General features: G+C 42.6%; 1 protein-coding gene across 1 annotated transcript in view; it reads left to right on the top strand.

The window, feature by feature from the left end:
• Window positions 1-22748, top strand: part of LMO4 (LIM domain only 4) — a 41590-nt gene that overhangs the window by 3474 nt on the left and 15368 nt on the right. The window lies entirely within an intron of this gene.

Raw genomic sequence — 22748 nt, 5'->3', positions numbered from 1 at the left:
ACACAGGACAGTCCTGTCCAGACCAGAAAAAGATTCAGCAGCAGCACGGATAAGGCTACAGAACACAGAACATGCAGGACAAAATGGACAAGAATGTTGTCAAGTGGGATTGCAACAAAACTTGGTGTATTTCTTTGAATGTCTCATTATATGTACAGGTGCAGCTCTACACACCCATACATGCTGCATTTTATTTCAGTGTGTGATCATATAAATCCCTGCAGGTGTGATACTGAAGAGATACCCATGCTGAGGCATGAATATGGAATTTCACATCTGTATTGGCTGCCTGGTTCACACAATGAACTAGTGCAGTCAGTGGGCTCTATTTCCACCTCATGCATGCACTTCAGAATTAAAACCAAAAAAAAGTCCATCCTAGTAACTACATTTAACAAGACATCATGGCATAGAACTAAAATACCTGTATGGGACATATACAAAATTTGGACAAAACTAATTTCAGATAAAAATGGCCACATCAATTAAATGCATGGTGATAAATCCATGAAGTTGGAATTTAAGATGTCTTTTGGGACACCTAAAACTTCAGCTGTACTTCAGTGCAGTGGCTGGTTTCTCACTTCTGGCACACACACAGATGGTTCCTTGTCTATAATACTGTCAGATGGTCCATAATACATGGGGTGAAAATCACGGCTGCTGCAAAACCATGGTTCTGAATTCACTGACTTGCTTACATGTAAAAAAATGTCTCAGCCATAGCATTACACTTATGCAGATGGTTTTATTAAACAATAACATGATGCTAACTACTTGACTACAAACACCCTCCTTTCAGTGTAAAAAATGTAAAACAGCTAAGGGATATAAACTGGGGGCAACCTTTTGCATGTAACTGCTGCCTGCAGAGACTTGAGGCTGTCAAAGTTTCTTACCTTTTATAAGGCCTTTAGTGATAACTTTTGTTTCCCAAAGAGAAAAATAAACCTACCAAAGTTTCTTTGAACATTTCAGAAGCCTTTCATAGTGTTAGCTGTGATAGTAATGGTGTCACATTCCTAATAAGGATGTATACAAACTGTGTTTTAGGAGTCCCTGCTGCTTTCTTTGTGGAAACTATCTCAGATGCTTTGGGATTATTTCGCAGTAACTTCTTTGTGCACCATTATTTCACAGAGATCTTCTCTGTTATCTTCTCTTCAGCATATTCCTTTGAAGATCTAGAGAGAAAATGTGGTGCTTGAGCATTCAGTGAAACCTGATGGTTTGAATCTCCATCTAGCTAAAGTCAGAGCTGTCCTGTGACAGAAAATATGAAAGAACCATAGTGCCTAAAATTCAGCAAAGATTTTACATAGCATTGTCCAGACAAAGGAATGATGAGAATATGGTCAAATGAGATTTCATAGATGCAAAGGAGGAAAGAAAGCACGATTTTTTTTCAGGTCTGAATGTCATTGCTTTGCCCAGAGGGACCCCAGCTGCCACCCACAGCTCACAATAGCAAATGTACTTGGTGCAGTGACACAGGCTAAGGGACCACAAGTGGCTGGAGCACTAGTAGAAATAACACTGTGCTAATGAAGAGTTTTGTCCAGGCAAATTTAACTCCCTCAGAATTAGCCTGGGTATCTCTGCAGGACACATTTGTTTTAGAGTCACAGCATGTTGCAATTTTTAGGCTCTGGCAGGCTCCTACGTTGGAACTGTGTCCAACAGCCTTTATTTCATCTGCTCCAATTGGGAAGAGCATGGCAGATTCTTTTGGTTGAGACTTCGCTATAACAATCTGAGCTTTAGTCACTGTGAGACTGGCCCTCTGCAAAGCATTCACTTGGTGTTACAGCCAGAGACAACTGAGTTCCAAAAGTGAGTGCAGACTCTGTCCACTTATTAAGTAAAGGGGCATGTGGAGGGCCCATTACTCAGTAATTGGTGCTCACTGCCAGTTAGCATTCAGCAGGACTTCCAGGATTTGTATAGACCTTACAGCCCAGAATGGCCTGGGATTGTTCTTGCCTTATTTGCTTCCACTATAATCAGCTGGTGGCTCTCTGCTTTGCAGAGCTACCAAAACCAGCTTGATCAGACTGAAAGGCACCTGGAAGTACAGGATGTCCCCATGGAATTCATCCCGAGGGACATGCAGGTCTGAGAGATTTTGTGGCTAAGGTCGCGTACCAGTTCTGTAAACTTGCAGTTTCTTCCCCTGCTGTGGAAGAGGAAAACGGTGGCTGGGAATTGTGCTAGATGATACAAATGCCTGCCTGATTGTGTGAAACATTAAATAGGTCTTTAAAGATGAGGTTCTCAAGTGTCATGTGACTCTTCAGGTGAGACAAACTGCACTTTGGTATGGGGTGTCTCGAGAGACAGGGTAGTCAGCCTTTACAGAAAAGCCTATATAGATATTTGACAAATACACAGCTCTGTGGGGTACGTGCCACTTGCAGCTTTGCCACGGGGATACCTTTTGTTGTCCATATCCCAGCTGCTGCTGTTGTTCCCAAAGGAGGTGGTTTGCTGAGGTTTGGGATAGGTGTCCGTAGTCCCTGGCGGGGCTGGCGAGCTCAGGCTGCCCACTCTGGTGCCCAGGAGCAACGGGGCTCCGGTATGCAGGGGGCAGGACGGGGCTCCTCTCACATGCCTATTCCCTGCAATATTGTGATTATTTATTTATTTACAGCATAGGCAGCATTAGCCCCAGAGGCTGACAGGGCGGTTGAATCTATGCGGACAAGCTGCTCTCCCCAAGCAGGCTGGTTCTGCCAACACCTGTGAAGTGAAAACCTGTCCGCGCCGCAGGTGAGAAAGAACAAATAACGCAGGGTGCCGCCGCGGGAGTAACGCCCGCCAACGGCACTGCCACAGCCACGTCCGCTGCCCCTCGCGACGGCGGCCCGAGGCCCGCGGGGCCGGGGCAGGGCCGGGGAAGGGCCGCGGGGCCGGGGAAGGGCCGCGGGGCCGGGGCAGGGCCCATCGCCGCCCCCCCCGCCATGACCGGACCCGCGCCGTTCGCCGCAGCGTCCGCCAGGTGGCGCCCTTGCTCGCCGAGTGGCGTGAGGGCGGGCGGGCCCGAGAAACGCATCGCGCCCACCCCCCTGCCCGCCCTGCAATTTCGGAAGCATTATAACTAAAGTGTTTTCAACTTATTATTATGCATGAGTAAAAATTCCATGAATGTGTAACATTTTCGCCTGTATTTCCCTCTTTTATAACATCATTTAAATTCCTCATTAATAATTTAGCAGCGTTCTGGACTTTAATCACTTTTCTCATCCCCGCGGTCTCTATCCGAGGCAGCGCTCTCCTCCCCATCTGAAGGTGACATGGAGGCAGGGCTGGAGCCAAGGGCACCCGCCCCAGCGCCCTGTCTGGCTACCCGGTGTTTCCTTCAATTGAAAATCCAAAGTGTACCAAGCCTAAGGCGTGAGTAGGTCACCATTAGTGAAAATTTAATAATCTTTTTTTCATCTGAGTTTAATTATGGTGGTGTTTGTTTGATAGCTTGTTACTGTAAATAAAAGAGATAAAAGGACCCCTTCACTCGAGCAGCTTCAGAGTTGTGAAATATGTACCTAATTAAAACTATTGGTGTAAGAGGCTAACAAAGTACATGTGCCTACTAGATGTCTTATTCTAATGAATCTTGGCAAACTTACTCTGAGCAATGTATTTTGGTGTTGGTAGTAAGAGCTGGATAATTATGGAATTTATCGTGAGGTGCTTATGAAGGACCACAGGGGTGTGGGAAGGACCATGGGGTGTCAGCCCAGGCTCCTGTCAAGTACAGGGGCTGGCTGCAGCCCCCAGGGTGGCCATGGAGGCCTGGGCCAGGCCCCACAAGCGGGGACAGCTTGATGTGTGTGTGTGTGTGTGTGTGCACGTGTGTGTGTGTGTGTGTGTGTGTGTGTGTGTGTGTGCCCTGAGGTGTGTGTGAGGTGTGTGTGTGTGCCCTGAGGCAGGTTTGTGCAGGCCAGCTGTGAGGCTCAGAGTGTCCCACTGCCCTGGGAGTTCCTCCCCAGCCAGCTCCTCGCCCCCTGCTTTCTCCTATGTTTTCGCCTGGCACGGGTGAGGGGCAGGCCACAGCATGCGCTCCTCAGACTCCCAAACCCAGTGCAGATGGATTGTCTAAAGCATTTCAGATGGAGTTTTGGTCTTGTGCCAGCAGCTAATCAAAGTCTTAATTCTGGAGAATAAAAAGGCCGGGCTTTCCAAGCTTCCTCCAGCTGGTTTCTGCCGGGGATGTGGACGGCCAGCGCTGCTGAAAACCCTTCTGCTGTGGGTGCTCCCAGCACCAGGGGCGGGGCTGGATGCGGGGCTGGATGCGGGGCTGGATGCGGGGCGGGATGCCGGGCTGGATGCGGGGCGAGATGCCGGGCTGGATGCCAGGCTTGTTGCAGGGGTGGCACAGCTCTTACTCACCCTGTGCAGCCAGGCTGGGTTTGAGGCCACTTACCCGGGCCGGCTGAAGGGGCCAGTTTTGTACAGGTCTGTGGACAGGCACCCTCAAATCCATCCCAGTCTGACCTGTCGTGAAGTCAGGCACGTGAAAAAGTGTGTGTCGAGAACCCCTGCCTGAGATACCAGCTTTGCTCTTTGGAGCAGTGCAGTCTTGTCAGGAGAAAGGGTATGTACTGAGAGAAGCTGGGCAGTAATAAAGGGGCTGGTGAGGCAAAGAGCCCTCAGACTAGCACATATTTTTATTGTTTTTTTTGTTTGTTTTGTTTTGTTGTGGATTTTTTTTGCAACAGAACAGTGAAAACATCTCAAGGCAAAATGTCTATTGTAGGTTTTCATGTAGTCCCCAATAACTATTGAAGTGCTTGCACGTGTGTGTGTCCTGTCAGCGTCCCCCATTAGCAGCACTGCGGGCGGCGGTGCGGCTGCTGCCCTGGGCTCTCCATCATAACCTGGCACCCAGAAATCTGCGGGGCCACAACCATGCCGTGCCTCATCCCACGTGAGGCTGGAGGGCTTTGTGTACAGCTGAGCCATCTGGGCCTTGCTGTCTGTCCCAGAGTCAGATCTGATGAGTTCAAATGACTCTCTGCAAGTGTGTGGTAGCTGCAGCTGTTGAAAGCACTCCGGCAGTTTCTGATCTGCACATGAATTTGGAGGTTTTTTACAAGTGCTGCATTGGCAGATTTTCTGCAGAATGAAATTTTCACTATTGCTAGTATCAGCTGGAAAAACGGGTGGAACTTGTTATCTTCCTTGCAAAACCTACCTTTTCACAGGGAAGAGATCATTTTTTCATGGTTGCACAATCTGTTCATGGGGTAGATTGAGAAGAAGATTGGGAAGAACTGTCTGTTTCCATGTTTGTCCCTGACTTACTATTTGACCTTAGCAAAGTCTTTTAGTCATTCTGGAAACCTGGTTTCTCTATCTGTTAAAAAAAAAAAAAAGGTAATAATAGCTATATCAAAAGAGACAGTCATCAATATCTAGAATTGGCTGTAAAATTTCAGGTGAAAGTGTTATGTATGGTCACAATGTCTGTTCTGCTTTCTCAGAGACCTGTAAAAATCTGCTTTTTCATGCTGAGAAAATTTTTTCCATCTTGCTCAATCAATGATCATTTTAATATATTTTTCTGCCTCTCAGTTACATCTCAAATATTTGTGTCTGTACAATTTTCATGGTCTCATATCTTGTCTCTTTCTGTATAAAATGTATGTTGTCAGCTTAAGGGGAATGCTTTTTCTTTATGTTCCTTTGTAATTACCAAAAATATTTTTAACCTGTTAAAATATTTCTGCATTATCAGCATGATGTGGTATGGTATTGAAACCTCATTACTTTGCAGAAAACCTTCCTGTGCATTGTGTTTACTTTCTGATAACATTCCTAATAAGAAACCAAACACCAGCAGAATGAAGGGAATACTTGCACTGTTGGGTCCAGTGTGACTTTGCATATGAAAATATGCAAAAATAAATTACACTCTCATGTAGCTAAGAGAGGAATATAATCAAATTGTTTCTGCTGGCTTTTCTTCAAGGCAGAAAACCTGTGTACGTGTGTTTTCTAGACAAGTGTTATTTGTACTATGGTCTGGGACCTGGCAGGAGGGATTCCTGTTCCTGTGCAAAGTTATTTTGATTTCAGCATGACTCTACCAAGAGGCCCCAGTGTAGAGGACTGCCCCATTTAGAGGACAGTGAGCTTGGGTCCTCAGCAAGGCCTAGATTTGAGGCACTCTGAACCAAAGTTATGGATAGAACCAGAGCAATAAGAGCCAAACTCAGTTACTCTAACAAAGAGAGGCTGCAAGGAAACTTTCCACCAAAAGTAGGTTTCCTAGATATTGATAGCAGATGGCCCTCCCATCCCATCCTATCCCACAGGTGGGTATGTGCTGACATTCCACTCCCAGTGTAGCTCTTTTTAATAAGTGTGATTTGATCAGCTAAGATAAACATGCTTATAAATTAATTTCAGGCAGAAACTACTAATTCTATTTTTCAGATTCTCAGAGATGGTTAATATAATTTTATTTTTCCTTTGACAGCTTAAGCAAAAATCTGACATAGATTTCATTCTTCTTGTGGGAGAGAGAGGAGTATAACCATAACCAGAGGTGACCAGTACTAGCCCTATCTGAATGTGCCTTGCAATCTCTTCTTTTGTATGATGAATTGCTGTTCCAGCAGCATTTTTATTTTCTATGCTGTACCCATATCTATTGCCTTTATTTTGCTTTTTCCTGGCTTTACCTTGACTTTCTCTGTGAAGCTAGACACCTGACATTGGTAGTCATGTTTTTAAGATTATCTGCTCAGGAACATCTCTTCAGAGAAGTCTATTTTCACTCTTTTGCATGTCTGAAACAACAGCTTGGGACTGGATGAGTTGTTGCCTGGACAAACATGTGAAGAGAATTGGTTTAGACTAGTACTGCAGAAAGGAGCTGTTTGTGAATGGACTCGGATGCATGGAGGTCTGAGAATGATAAATCCAAGGCTTCATCCCTCTGGGTCAATGGTCTTTGGGACGAGTCAGAGAGGAGACAGGAGTTGAGGAGACACTGCTGTCTTGGAGTCTGTGTTTCAGGTCACAGTCTTGTCAGGTCAACAAAAGTCACACAATGTGAATAGTGCCAAAGCAGACTTGGTGGCTGTGCATGAATATTTATCCTCTATCTTTTTATATAAACTTTATTTTGCATTCTGACAGAGTTGTCACTACACACCTTTTTTGAAGACCTACTAGGAAAAAAACCCAAATGTGCTTTGTTTTGTAGTACCCTAGGCAACAAGCCAAAATGTAGGTCTGAGGAAACCTTTGTGTCACCCTCTTCTCGAAACTTTCTTGCATATCTTCCGTGTTGTTCTGGATCCAGCCCTGTCTAGCTGAGCTGTGGTGACCCTAGACATTGTCCTGAGATATGTTTTGGGGCTGCTGTCTGGGCTCTGGTGCTACTTGCAGCAGCTCTTGAATATTTTCAGCTGATCATCAGTTGGAGGTTATGGATGGTGCTTGACTCCTGACTTGTGTCTCGTACCCTTGTTTTAGACCCTGGTGCTGACTGGTGGGCCAGACTGCCTTTCCCCATTCCCTTCAGCTTATAGATAGTTCTTTGGCATGCATCCAAACCTAATGCAGTATAGAGGGAAAGGTCTTCAGGTTCCCAGAGTGTGTACACACATGTGGTCAAAGCCCCAGCTCATTAAATTAGTATGTGCAGTGGAGACCAGCTACTGATTTATGTTTTCATCTGCACACGGTAAATTGGATTGAAACTTCACACTGTTTAAAAAGGAGAGCTGAGATTCTTGCTTACCTTTGAGTTCTAAATTAGCAGGCACATAACTAAGCTTCATGGACCTGAAGAAGCTGGCTCTGAGTTAATATGATGCCTATACTGTTGATTTCACTGGAGCCTTTTGTATCAGAAACCACATGTACACAGCCTCACATTGTGAAGCAAGATTAATTTAGCTGTTGGCAAATTATGTGCTGTATAAGAATGTTCCGTGAACGACTTGGATTGCAAATTCTACTGCTTAATTTTTGCAATGCAAAGTATCAGAAACATGAACTACTGGTTTCAGCTGAACTTTAAAGAAATGTGAATGACAGGCAGCCAAAATAAGGAGATAAATGGTGGAAAATGAAACAATATAAGGCCTACTGAGTCAGATACTAAAGGCCTCAATATAAGCGATAACATAGAAGATAGATATGAAGTTAATGGCAAAGGTTTTAGAGCTTCAGACCCCTTAAAATACAGAAGAGGTGGTCTCTCAACAGAACGTGTATTTGTGATTCTCAGCTATGATTATAGGGAGCAACACAAGGGTGACCACTGAGAATATTTCCATGTTTCAGTTTAATATGTTATTTTAATGCTTCTAAAATCTCCCCACTTTTAGAACCAAAATTCTTGTTCTCTCTCTCTCTCTCTCTCTCTTTGAATTGTTGTAGCAATAGCTGAAGTGAAACAAACTTCCCATGATCTACCTATCTTGTGGAACAGAGCCACTCTGGATAATAGAAGTAAATTATTGGTATAGAAGCTCCGTTTTTGGTGTGCTTCCAAACTCTACCAATTCACTTGATGCAAGTGTTCCTTACTCATATCAGTGAGATGTAGAAAGATGACATTTTATTGCTCTCTGTATTGCTGATGATAACTCTTTCCTTGAGTTTTATTCAACTGTAAGATTGTGTTGCTTCCAGTCTTCATGTTCATGTGTTCACCTAGACCAAACAAGTGTCTTCACCAGTGCCTTTAGACACCCTTTACTAGCTGAAAACCACACCACATTTTGCTGCTTACCCCAGTCCCTCCCTATATCTCTGCCATCAGAAGAGGCCAAGCAAGCATTCCCTAATGCACGACAAGTAAAGCCAGCCTGGTTAGCTCATATCCATGTTCATCACCAGGTGAAATTACTCTGGCTGCCTGAACTTAAACAGATTAGGTGATTTGTGATCCCTTTTGCTAATGGAGCAGTATGTTGGGTTCTTGGAAGACAGCAATAAGCACTAGAAACAGCGCTGTCATGTCCCAGAGGAGCTTTCCTGTAGTCTCAGGTTTTCATAGCACTCCCATCCTTGAACCCAGTCTTGCACCCCTCAACTTCCATGTTTTTTCTATGTATGTTGCCTTTATTTTTACCTTAGCTGCCAGACCTAAAGATATATTTTGACATTTTAAATGAGTCTTCTCTGTTCAGCTTGCTCTGCCTGTCTTTATTAATTAAACTTGGGTCTTCATATTAGGCTCCTTCAGTTCATCTCTTCCAGTTTCAGCTCTTACTTTCCATTTGCCTTCATTATACTTTGCCATCCTTGAACTGCACTGAACTCTTCCTCATTTCACATCTTCCCATACAATATTCAGATCTGCTATTCCTCTGTCTAATTTTACCATGGCTGATGTGAAAATCATCTTTGCTAGAGAAGCAGCAGTGAGGAGACAGACCGTTCTTCTCTTTGCCACATTCGTTCTCACACTTACATAAAATCCCAGCTGAAAAAGGGCATTCTCTTCTGTGATCATAACTTCACATTTCTCTTTTCCCTGCTACTCTTCCCTTTGGAATACATTTTAATACATCCTCATCCATGGAAACTATACTGTTTATGTTTGCAATTTTTCAATGTGCTTGGAGTTGGTGTTTTTCAGATGAACGGTGTATTAAGATTTAATCTGAACGTAGTCAGATAATATTGACCTGCAATGAAAAAGCTGTATGAATGAGATAGCAGCAGACAGCTAAAAGTGCTGAATGCCAATTGCTGACTGAAAAATGATACCCAGAATTTGGTGGAGAGTAGATGGGACATTTATGAATGGAAAAGCTCTCTGATTGCTTAAATATTGTGATTTTTTTTTTAAAGTTTCTCTGTTTTTTCCAACATTTGCCAAAACTTGCCTGTGCCTGTAGGGTGGTACAGCTGCAAGCTTCCAGGAGCTGCTTATCCCTCTTCAGGCTACCATATCCTGATATAAGCTCTGAGGCCTCTCTGTTTTGCCAAAGTAGACCTCTCCAAAATTAAAACAAAGAACTGAATCTAAGACTATGGATTTCTGATGCATCCCTGTGTGCCCATTTCAGCTATATTTCCCACTATTCACTGTTTGCAGTCATCAGGAAACATGTGTTTTGGTTCCAAAATCAGGATCTCCTGAAACAAATATCTACGTGTTACAGTATTACCACATTGTGTTAGGGCTACAAACAACGAGTTAGCCCTTGCCCAAAGCAGCTTTGAATACAGGTCGTGTATATGGAAGATAGGCAAGGGAAGCTGATTCTGCATATATCTGAGTTGCCTGGGTTAAATGTGGTGAATTCTTGTAGCAAATACATCTAAACCTTGCCCTTCAGTTTTTTACAAATTCCAAATGTGGATGCTGCTCTAAATGAAAAGAAACCATTAAAATGCCTTTCTGAATGCATTTGAAATGAAATAAGTTACTGTAATTTCCCTGGGCAAGCCAGCTCTTTGGAGGGGGCAAAAGTTGCAAGTGGAAAAACAAACAAACAAATGAGTGAGTAACTGGGTGTGCTGCCAGGGAATCAGAAACAAGTCTGGTAGAAGGGGGAGGGAAAGGCTCTTGTCTGCCCTGGGACAATTTGTAGAAACCAAAATGTGGGAGTGAGTTGAAATGAACAGGAGGAAAAAAAATCCACTGCCTTTTTTATTCCCCCTATTTTATTTTTTTTTAATGCAGATAATCAGGTTATCAAGACCCATGATGCTGCTATGAAAGATGACCGAGTTCAAGACCTTTGAAAAAGAATATAGAAATTTCCAATTTTGTTGTTCAGGCTGTTCCTTTACAGGGGTTCCTTTAGCCACACAAATAGGAGGTGAGTCCCTTGGTTGCAGCTGTAAAGGGGAAGACTGAATGACAGTGCCAGATGCCCCAAGTTAACAGTGAATGAGAAAAGCCTGACTGCCAGCTGCCTTTCTTGCCTTCCAAATCTCAGACCAGCGAGAAATCGAGACATGGTTTAGGTCAGTGTGCAGGTACAGAGCATGCTTCACCTCCCATGAACTGGGGATGGGGAAGTGAAGGGAAGAGCGCTGCAGAGCTGCTGATTGTGTGCTCTCTGAAGACTTCCTGTTAGGGAGAATCCTCAGTTGTCCATTTAGGGCAGTATTAGAGCTGCTCAGAGCTGCTGAGGCATGCAGAGGAGCTGCAGATGGGGCTGAGAGTACAGCTTGATACTTCTCTGTTCAGCCACCAGTTACAGCATTATCAAATGCTCACCAGAGGTGGGTACCAAGACTGCTAGAATGGCTGAAGGCAAAGCAGGAGGTCTGCTTTTAATGAAAAGGTAGCTTACACACAGCATTTTTCTCATTATAATGATAAAATGGATATGAAACAGTTGCACTCCAGACCTTTACTTTTTTTTTAGTGCTATTTTTTTTTCAGAACACTGAAAACAAAACAAGCAAAAAGGGGGGGGGGGGGGAAAGGAAAAAGAAAACTCTCTTCAGACAACAATCACCTTTTGAGTTAAATTCTCATGCTTGGTCTTAGCCCAGAGGGATTTGTCTTGAGTGAAGTTTGAAGAAAATCCTTTCAGCAGTTTCTGAGTTACTTAAATGTAACCATGGAGGTTTGGATTCAGATGCTTTTTTTTACTTATATAAGTCAAAAATAGCTTTGCTTTAAAACTTTTAAATTAACCCTCCTTAACTTTTCAACTTGTCACCTATCCTACTGTATGGCTTATAAAATTTTAAAGCTAATAGTATAACAAACTCAAATAATGATACTGCAGATGTTCAAATGAATCTTGGGAGAAATAAATTATAGGAGTTACAGTGGGTTGTTATGGAACAAAGAGTGGCTGAATGCCTTAAACCATGTGTTCTTTCTGGTCTGAAAAAGGCCCAATTTTTTCTACTATTAAGAAGCATAAGCATTCTTGGGTGTAGATTTTAATACTCAGTTACACATACAAGTCCTGTAAGTCCTGTTCCTTTTTTTCTTCCTGATAGCCCTGATTTAGACTTGTCAAAACATTCTCTTAAATTTTCCTGCTTTCTTTTTAACATAATCCCAATCAACAGGACACTTAAATGTCTCCTAAATATTTATGGACTTCAAAGTCACTGAAATGCTCTGTGATTCTCTTACTGTTATTATTTTATTGCCAGAAGATCGAGGCAATGAGAGGTGAAGTGTCTTGGTAAGTAATGTTTTTTTCTATTTTCTTTGTCCAATCTTTCTGTGGCTCTCTGATGTTTCTTCCTCTTTGTCTTCTTTCCAACATTTCTGCCTCACTTACTGGTCCCATTCTCACTGTCTCCTATCTGTCTTTCAACCATCTTTCTCCATTTATTCTTCTCCAACAATTGCACTGCAGAGAGCCCGTGTTAGAAATTACTTTTACTTTGGCAGCAGCTTTTTACTTTTATCTTTTTTCCCTGAACGTCTGGGATGGGTCTAGGCAGCTCTCCCCATTTTCATCATCTCTCTTCACATCCCTCGTGACCCTGAGCTCTAGTCAGCAATCTGATGTCTGCCATGAGAGCACCTCCCATGATCCAAAGCCACAATCAGACTAAGGTGTTGTAACACCATGTGTTGCTTTACCAACTTACCATGCTTGCTCTGCTGCTTTCTAGGAACTGCACACCTGTGCCAGGTTTTTCTCACATAATAATAATGACAGCACTGTCACCTTTTGCACGTCTCTCTTCCTTGTTCCTGTGCCCATCTTCCTCTCCTGAGCTTTGTGGCTCAGTCTCCTGGCTGGTGCAGTTTAGCCAGAATATGGGAGACCTGCATTTAGGCTCTGCCTGAGGCAGTTTCAACTCGAATCTCTTGCCCCCTGAATTTGCACCCTACCCAAGAGATTATTGACTCTTCTATGAGGAGGGTGATCTGACTAGTTTCTTTGAGTGGGAAAGCTTGAGATTGACTTTTCAGTCTTGTAGTAGAGACACTTACCTGGGTGGGGAAACCAGGACCTGCACCAGTCAATACTTAAAACCAAGTACGGAGGTATTCCCTGGAAGACAGTAGCAAACCCCAGGTTTCTTGCTCTCAGTAATGCTTTGAGAGCAATCACACAGAACAATCAATTTAATCCATTTAATTATTCCAGACAAGCTGGAACAGCTCCAACAGGATGGACTGGAGAAAGACCCTGCTCAACAAGATCCTTATAGAACTGTTCTGATCTTACTTGGCTGCAATGGTTCAACTCCCTCATACCCCAGAGCAGCCAGGGAGCTGCCTCAGCACCACTGACTAGATTATGGGACTGAGTAGTGAGGACGTCTGGAGACTGGAGGGGAGGGAAGTGTGTTCCTGAACATACTCTGTTATCCACCATGGCAGGTTCATTGTAGCTGAAACAAACACCTGCCAGTGTTACCATTCTGGACAGGAGCGGCAGCAAATACGTGGTGGAGGGAAAACATTTCTATTAAAAGACAGGGCAGTATGGTGGAACACTACAAGGCGAATTGCTTTTAAAGGTGGAAATACAATAAAAATAGACTAAAGAGTCTTAAAATACAAAATCAATGCCAAAACAGAGAAAGCCAGAATGACTTCCAGATCTCAGCTTTAGGCAGTTGTCCCCCAACATAAGCCAGATCCTGTCAGTGTGTGGGAGACATCCAGGAATTTTCTCTCCGACAAAAATATTAGGGATATTATATGTTTTAACTGTAATGGAAAACTAGAGCTCTAGTGCTCAGTTGCAACGAACACTAACCATTGGAAGTGATGTGGTACAGGGTGTGTGTGTGTGTGTGTGTGTGTGTGTGTGTGTGTGTGTGTTTGGCTGCTCCTTTTCTCCTTGGGATTCTATAGCTTCCTTCATTCTTCGCTTCTCTCATATTACAGAAAGAAGGTAATTTTTCCTGGCCATTTACTAAAGCTCATTAAAGACTGAAGAGAACAAACAATGCTATTCCTTAGAGACTACCATTCAAAGTCATTCTACAATTCTCTGTTCTAATACTTGAGACAAATTAATTATTCCTTAGTGAAAAGTGTATAATTCCTATTCTTCATTTTTGGGGTGGGGAGTGGGGAATAATAATAGGAAGTTTATATCTGAGTCAAAAGCTGTCTGAGCTGAAGGGAAATAAGAAAAAATGTGTGTTCCAAGAAGAGTAAAAGCAATTATTCTAATAATAATTCTAGGGATATTAATGTCTTTTTAAAGTAGATTGCTTTCAAATAAACACCAAAGTTGAAGGCAAAGGAAAGGCTGGTTTATTTATTAATCATTCCAAAAGTGCATTTTTCTAAATGAACAAGTGCATGAGCAACTTCGCTGGCACATATTAAATTTAGTTAAACGGCAACTTGTAAATATCTAAAAACTTCTGTAACCAGAGACTAATTTGTTTAACGTGTTGAAAACGTTCTGTGGATGTGAGGAGCTACATATTAAACTTCAAAGCAAAATGCTCCAGAGATTACACCATCTTAAAGACTGCATATTGGGAAGGCCTTTATACATTAAACATAAAGGACTTTTAATTCTCTTCTATTTTGAATACTTGTCAATCTGTGTGACTCATGCTTAAGATTGTAAACTGTCAGTTTAAGGTGTGATGTCCAAGCTGAGACCTGGACTATGATTTCCAAGGGGCTGGCTTTTCTCTTTCATCTCTATTAATTAATCCTGTTTCAGTTTGCCCAGCGTACACTTCTGTTGACATCACCTTTTCCATATACTTTAAAGAGTCCCCAGAGAGATCTACTGCAGAACAAAAACTGGACAGAGAATACATTTGGAAACCATTTTATTTCTCAATTACCAACCAAAACGTATGGAAAAGATTTACACTCTATCTGATTTACACAATAATTATACTTTGAAAGCCTAGAAATAAATGGCTTGATCCCTGAAATCATTAGTTACTATACCAAATGTAATTGGTGTAAACTAATGAGTTTACTGGATGGCTGACCCTTAATTACTGATTATAGTTAAACTCTAGCCAATCAAAATTTCGTTTACTTGTAAAAGTACAGTGTAGTATTAACAAGCATTACATTTCCAAGCAAGCAGCTTTATGATTAGTTGTAGCACACAACTCAAGCCTGTTCAGGGCTATCAAAAGCAGCTTTTTAATAACAGTGCACTAAGCAACCATCATTCTCTTACCTCAGCTTCTATCAGACAAACAGAAAGAAACCACATAATTAATCATCTCATGCAGTAGAAATAAAGCATCTGGGCCAGATCCAGGTGGGATATACACAGCCGCCTTAGTTCAAAGAGCTGCAAGAGGCTGGGGATCTGCCTTATGATAGGATAACTGACATGGGGAATTCTGGCTCTCTGGGGGAAGCAGTATGGGGTATGGAGATGAAATGCTGATTGATTGCGTGCAGTCCCATGTGATGTGGAGAAACCTATCAACAAAATAGGTTTAAAAATTCCTTGAATTGAGGATTTCTTGGGCAGATTCAGTATGTGGTGATAGGACATTTGATTATTGTACTGGCAATCCCAAAAATTCATGTCATGACTCCTCACTATTTATTAGACCAAATGGATAATAACTTTTAAAACAAAATACTAAATGGGAAAAAAAATATTTTCATTTGTCTCTGGTTGTTCTTTAAGAGCTAATATTTTGCCTAACCAGGAAGACTCAAAATTCCTACCAAAAAAAAAAAAAAGTTGAAAGCAGATTTGTATTTAGATCATGATTCCAGAGCTGTGACTTTAAACAGGTACACCAAATATTTTAATAAAATCATAAGACTTTACAGTACTTACAGTCACATCCTTAAAAGTACTTAGGTAAATTACTCCAGTGATTTAAGGATGTGGAAATTCTCCATCTCCTAGATCATTCCTATGAATCCTAAACTTCAGATAGGAGATTGATACCAGAAGGCACAAGCAGAAGATCAGGTGTTGTGGAGATTTAGTTGGAAGACTACATATTTGCTGGAGCTCTGCACTGTGTGCTCTCAGATGACCCAACAGACCTCACAGCTGCAAGGGTTAATTCTGTCACAATTGCAGTTCTCTCCTATTTCTGTTTTTCTCTATGATGTTCTCTCTGGGGCTCACCGTTATGAAAATCCCTTATGAAAGGGGCTAGGCTCAGCAGAGGAACAACCTTACCTGATGGCCCTTTAGAACAAGTACTGTAACACTTGCCCACTTGTTAGTACAAACATTTTCTTAAAATTCAGAAACTGAAGAATGAATTAGTTCTCAGAATATCTGCACATGGGTTAAAGTGAAATTTTTGTATTTACTGAACTCCTGTTTGTGAGATGTGTCTGCAGTCAAGAAAAGGTTAAAATTGTTTACTGCCTCAAGCTCTGGTCTTAGAAGTTAATTCAGAACTGTGCTTTGAGCAGCTACAGAGAGTAAGTCCTTGCAGCAGTGAATTGCTGGTTTGATGTCAAAGTCCATGGGCCTTAATCATAAAATTAGTTTGTTTCTTAAGGAAACCCTAGCAGGGACTTTATGGTTATATAAAGTCATTATACTGTTTTACAACACAACTTTAAAGATGCTTCAGAATGATCAGAGTTTGTAGGAAGGGATCATGTTTTTTTATTATTTGTGGAATATCCTCAAGCTGTCATAGCTACAGCACTGTCACTTGGAATTGCTGCTCCACAGTTCAAAAGAAAAGACAAAGGATTTGTTGAAGCCTAAGTCAGGCAATTAGGGCATATCTGTCCATAGACAGCTCATTGAATTGAATGGATCCCATGTACTTCCTGACAATTGACTCCAGTTTTGTAGGAGCTGTATCTTTGGGGCAATCAAGGTGTTTTATTGCAATTCCACTAGAGCAGATAGAGGGCCTATGAAGCTCTACAAGCTCTGCTTTTCACGCTTCTCTGTTGGAGAATTCAGGGATGAGCAATTTTGAAAGTCATGGAAAAGGAAGAAGGCATATTTTCCAAAACTTCAAGACCCTGTGAGTACAACGACAAAGGAAACACTAGACTACACAAAAACTTTCCTGTCCACCCTCTGCACAGCAGTGCTGCCATTTCTGTTTTGCTAACACTGACACAACACCCTCCAGTGTAGAAGGGAGACAAGGAACCACTGACTTAGGAGGAGGGGAGCACACTGTAGACAGGTTCACTCTCCCAGCCTGCCATCCCTGCAGCATGGAGGAAGGAGGGGAAGGACTTCTGGAAGGACCGGTGGAACAAGCACCAAAGGGCCTCACTTTCCTCCTTTTCTGCAAACCCTGTATAACTGTTTCTGTGAAAGAAAGCATCAAGCCCCATCTTGTTCACAGAAACACAACATATTTTAAAGCTGTAGTTAATGGATAAACTGTTTTCTGATTGGATGAGCCACACGATAAATCTCTTCCCAAGCCAAGTGCAATGCAGCTTATTCAGTTACAGTGAAATGAACCACTGTCACTTTGCTGCACTTGCATACATCAGGCAAAATGCTTCCATCTTCATCAGTCTCTTAGTGAAATAGAAATAAAACAATTTTAACAGAATGGTGTCACTGGATCTGTGGCACCTGCTTTAAAAATAAATCTCTTAGCTTTGTCTTCACTATTACTTTCAATAAATGTCCTAGCATTGCCACAGCATTTATCTAGCAGCAGGAAACCATTATCCTATGACAACAATCTATTCCATTAACATTAGCTCTTAATTGTAAGATTGTTTATAAGACAGCAAAAGCTACTGAATCATAGTAGAATGATAAAAAGAGTTATGGTCATGGAGTATTGTAGTCCCTGCAGTTATGAAAAACAACCTAAGAGTAGAAAGCTATATTTTTATATTAAAAATAATGTAATATTCTTACGCAATACAATGTTTTTAAATAATGGATTGCATCAGGAAGGTAACTATTAAAGAGTTAATGTTAAAAACTGTTACTAAGGAACTCTTTCTTTGATAAATGGTATGGCTGAAAAACTAAATAGAAAGCTTAGAAACTCTCCCTCTTGCTTTTAGCAATGCTGCACTGAGCCAAACAGAGAAATCATAATAACAGAAACACATTTGTCTGGCGGAGTGCACAGAAGAAATGTTACAGAATTGAGATACGAAGAACCTCACTGCAGAGTAGAACTGTCATTCTGATTGTTTGCCATTATTGTTTCATGTCCAGTTAAGTGAACTTAAAGTGACAGTTGTGTCATAACTCCTGGCATCTATGTAAATTTCAAATCAAATATGATAGAGGCATTTCTGCCAGACACAAGTCACCAGGCTGCTCTTCCTCTTCATTTTTGTAACCCTCCATTTTCTCATGCCATTGCTGGTAGCCCTTAAATTAAAAAGACAACTTCAACAGGGGATCTATGTGATGTGTGTGTTTCAGTACTCAGCCTACACCTTGCTTTCTCTCAGCTTTTTGAAACAATGCCCAGTGTCAAATTCCCACCAGAAACAGTCACCACAAACATCTAGATGGATTAGCTAAAACTGTGCCTTCCCATGAGTGATGTATCATACAACAACAACCCTATGAAGTTCTAAGTTGAGAACGTCCCCTGAAGACCTACAGAGAAAACAGCTTGAGCTGATGTTCCTCCATTGGTTCCACTACAGCCCAAGCCAGGTACCACAGAGGACTTCTCTGTGGATAGGTGCAAAATAGGGTGAAAACTCTGGTCATGGACCTTTCTGTACAGTACAGCACCGTTCAGAGATCATGGGAACTTCAGAAAGATATCAAACATACTCCTCCACTGCAATGAACTACATGTAAATAATTCATCTTCTGGATACACTCAGACACATATTCTAATTACGGAGGATTTGCTACTGGACACACATCTTTGAAAATCATTTCAATGAAATTATAAAGGTATTTTGTGTGGACAACACCATGAAAAAATATTAAACATGCTATTTATTCATTCAGGGATAATATTCTAATTTTTTTCTGCATATTTAAAGTTACTTGGCTAATTACTAGATAATACAGGCTAGAGTTAAGTTTTCATTTTTCATTGCAACAAATTGCATAAATGATAGTATTATAAACATGTACCTCTGCATTAGGTAAGTGCATTTTGGTCAGCTGATGGAGTCAGATTTTTATTTTTGTAATTCCTTTCCAGTTGATCTTTTTTGTACTGTAAATTTAAAGTAGCTCAGTGGCTACTTTTATCTCTAATTTGGGCCTCTCAAACAGCACCAAATCGTGCTGTCCCGCCCTCCCATTTGTTAAGGTGACTAGTGAATAGAGGCAACATATTAATCCCAGTTCTATAAAAGTGTCTGTGAAGAAAACATTTTTTTACCCCAAAGGGTAAGTTCTATATGAGTTTATATTAGGTATTTGTCAAAGGATTTTTTTCCCTGTTAAAGACGGAGACATGTGAATCATAAAAATATTCATGTTTGAGACAAAATATCACCACAGATATGTCATCACAAAAACCAATTGTCAGTATATGTTTAAGAGTAGCAAATGAATGGTAACTGATTTGCCTAAAAAATGCTATAGACTGTGGGATGTAAAGCCCTCTTTCAAAACTCACATAACATTTCCAATTTTTTTTAATGTAATGAACTTGTTATTACATACACATATTCTAGAGGCATTTTGAGACTTTTAATTTTAAACAAAAATTACATATAATTTCAAAGTCTGATATCTTTGCCTGCAGTCACAGAACCCACGTGCTGGACTTGCTGCTGCTGATGGCTTGTGGTAATGTATCAATTTTTCCTGACAGAAATGTGCACAGGACAAATTGGTGAACGTAATCTCAGACATATGACATCATTACAAATACAGCCTTAGCTCTTCCAAAAGCAGACTTTATTGTTAATATAAATAGGAATCTGTAATTACTGACATTTATATGATTTGGCTCCTGTCCTAAGTTATGGATGCAGTGATGATAAAAGGGTCTTGCAAGCCCTTACCTAAGCAAACTGTGCTTACTAATTACCTCCCATGGTTCTGGGTTCCTGTAAATAAAGTTACTCATATATTTATAAGCAAGTCAAAATCTATACCCATATTTCTAAATGCAACTTATCTTACTCTTTTGGGCAAAGAGTACCGTCTGCTGCTCAGAAAAGAATGCTAAGAGTGAAGCCATCCAGGATTCTTCCCAGCTTCTGCCAGGATGTGACTCCACCATATCACTGCCTATCTGACTTAAATACTTAATCCAGTCACATTTTTAAATTGATTGAGGCCTGAGCCAGAAGATCCTATGTGAGTAAAAGGATGCATTACTTTAAGGAATAGCTGTTGGTTTTTCATCACTGTTTCTGGAGAGATTGGAGTCAGAGGGTTTGTTTTAGAAGTTTGTTTATTCAAAAGGTGTAGCTTGCAAGACACGTGGATTAGCAAAGTGCCACATGGAAGACCTCAAAGCAGCAGCCTCACCACTTCTTTCTAAAGAAAAAGAAAGTCCCCTAGGTATGCACTATTCAGGGAGAGAACCCAGAGGTCCCACAGTATTTAGGGAGAGAACCAAGACTCCTTTCCTGAACAGAGAGATAACCTAGTTGAATTCTGGACTACCTGATATCTTGGGGGCACATCTAGGTTTAAGAATGATTTGGATCTCAGGCTGTAACATTTTCCAGACATTCATATTGCAACTACTAAGCCAGCAATTTTTTGCTTTCCCTTCCCTGACTCCAACAGTACCGCAACATAAGCAGCCAGATTTTCTTCTGCATTGTGTTTTTTATCCATTCAGCCAAAATTAACAGTCTTCTAGGATAACGTATGCCAAGTGAATTTAAATCTTGTGGACTCAAATCGACCTAAAGTTGATGGATACATTCATGCCTACTGCTGAAATCTACCAATTACACAGAACTATGTTAACTTACCATAGAAACATCTCATCTAATAGCACAGATGATGTTGAACTAACTAATTACATTATGGCACATAGACAATGAAAAACATAACGAAGATGACAGCACAGCAACAGCAGATGCTGCACAAAAGAAAAATTAGAAAAATATTGCTCTGCAAAATGCTCTCAGTTAAGGTTTCCTCTGTTAAAATTAATCATAAAAATTAGCGATGATCAGATTTCAGAAAAAGATATGAACATTGTAATGCTATTTGGAAGACATCATTAAGCCGTTTAAAACTCTGCTCCTTGAGAAGGTAATTCCTGTTTTTTTGTATCACTCTCATTTTTAAGACTAGTAAACATTTCAGTGCCTATGGCAGAGTTTCTTGGTAGAATATCTTTTCCAATAAGGAGAGGTCCTAATGGCTCTCCCAGAGTCTGAATTTGGTAGCTTCCAGCCATTACAGGCTTAGATAATTACACAATGTAGATTTTATTTTAGCTTGGCATTTGCTCTGTTCTTGTGTTCTTAACTGTCAGAGAGCTAAAATATCAGTGATTCTTGATTATTTGTAGCATGCCTTGTTGCTTTATATATTTTAAATTGTCCCAGATCCTACATAACAAATCTAAAACTGCTGAGTATGTTTAAATGTAATATGTACATGGAGATTACATCCAGATGATGTATTTCATAGACCTATGCTAAAAAAAAAAAATAACCATAACACTGGTCCTCTCCCCTTTCCCTGTGGAAGCCTTCCATGAGCTCCCAGGTCTGCTTCAAGCAGACTCTGAACATGTCCCAGTTTATGGAGAAACACAGAAATAGGATTTTCTCCCTATTGTTTAAATCATACCTGTGGCGCCATTCAAATGTCGATATTTTATTTCCTATAAATTTAGAAGCAAAATGTATCTTCGCTACCCCAGGTCTTCCCGCGTACATTTCTCCCAGGTAGACGATTCTCCTTGCAGTTCTCGATGGTTGCTGGGCGCACGGCTCCGTGCCCAGCCCAGGCCGGGCTGCAGGGCTGCGGGAGGCCCACAGGTGGCGATGTGGTTAAAGCACACCTGGGCTGCGACTGCCGGAGCGGGCTCAGCGCCAGGCTGTCCGCGGGCAGGCGGCCGGGCAGCATTCCTGCGCCGGGGCGCTCACTCATTCGGAAGTGCTCCCGGGAAGAGTTCCGTGTACCTGCGGGGTCACCGCGCCCGCCCTGCCCGGCCCGGCCCGGCCCGGCCCTTCCCGCGCCGCACGTCGAGCGCGGCCCGAGCGCTGCTGCCGCCCGGTCACCGCTGCATTGGCCGCTGCTTACGTCAGCGGTCTGGAATCGAGAAACTCCAGTTAGGAAGTTTTTCTGTCCTTTAACAAATCCCGGGAGTGTGCCCGGGAATGAGGGGGCTCCGCCGCGGAGAGCGGGGTGACAGAGGCGCTTAATGGCCCCTGTGCCGGGCACTAGCGCCCGCGTTCAGGAGCACTTTGTTATTCCGGGGCTGTGTTCCAGCGATTCGGGGCTGTGCTTATCCTGTGTGCTGCACTTAGGCCTCTCAGGCGTGCAGTTAATACGTAGTGGGTTTTTCAGTTTTAAGCGTCCCCACTAAACATTACTTCCTCCGATTTGCCGTCATCCCCGGGCTTCGCCCTCAGAAATGCAGCTGCCTGCCCTGCTGGTGAGCAGCGCCGTCAACAGCGGCTGCTTGACCCACCGCAACCTCCACTGGGGCGGCCACCGCGGGCCGTGCCCGCCCGAGTCCCGCAGCGCACTCCCGCGGGGAACGTGTGACAGTCGGCGGCTCGACACGGCCCCACGGCCCGCCGCCGCCTCCGCCCGCCCCGGCGCGGGACCCCAGGACGGGGTGCGGGCACCGGGGCCGGACGCGGCCGCGGGGGGCGCCGCGAAGGCGGCAAGCGGCGGCTGCTGCGGCCGCGCCTCCCCTCGGCGCGTCCCCCGGGCCGGTGGAGCCGCGGCGGCGGGGGAAGCGCCCAGCGACCGGGAAGGGCTCCGAGGGACATCGGCCCCCGGGCGGAGCGGGCC

Source organism: Cinclus cinclus, chromosome 8 (genome assembly GCF_963662255.1).
Source record: "Cinclus cinclus chromosome 8, bCinCin1.1, whole genome shotgun sequence".
NCBI lineage: Eukaryota > Metazoa > Chordata > Aves > Passeriformes > Cinclidae > Cinclus > Cinclus cinclus.
Note: the sequence above shows the minus strand (reverse complement) of the source record. Positions and strands in the feature narration are given on the sequence as shown.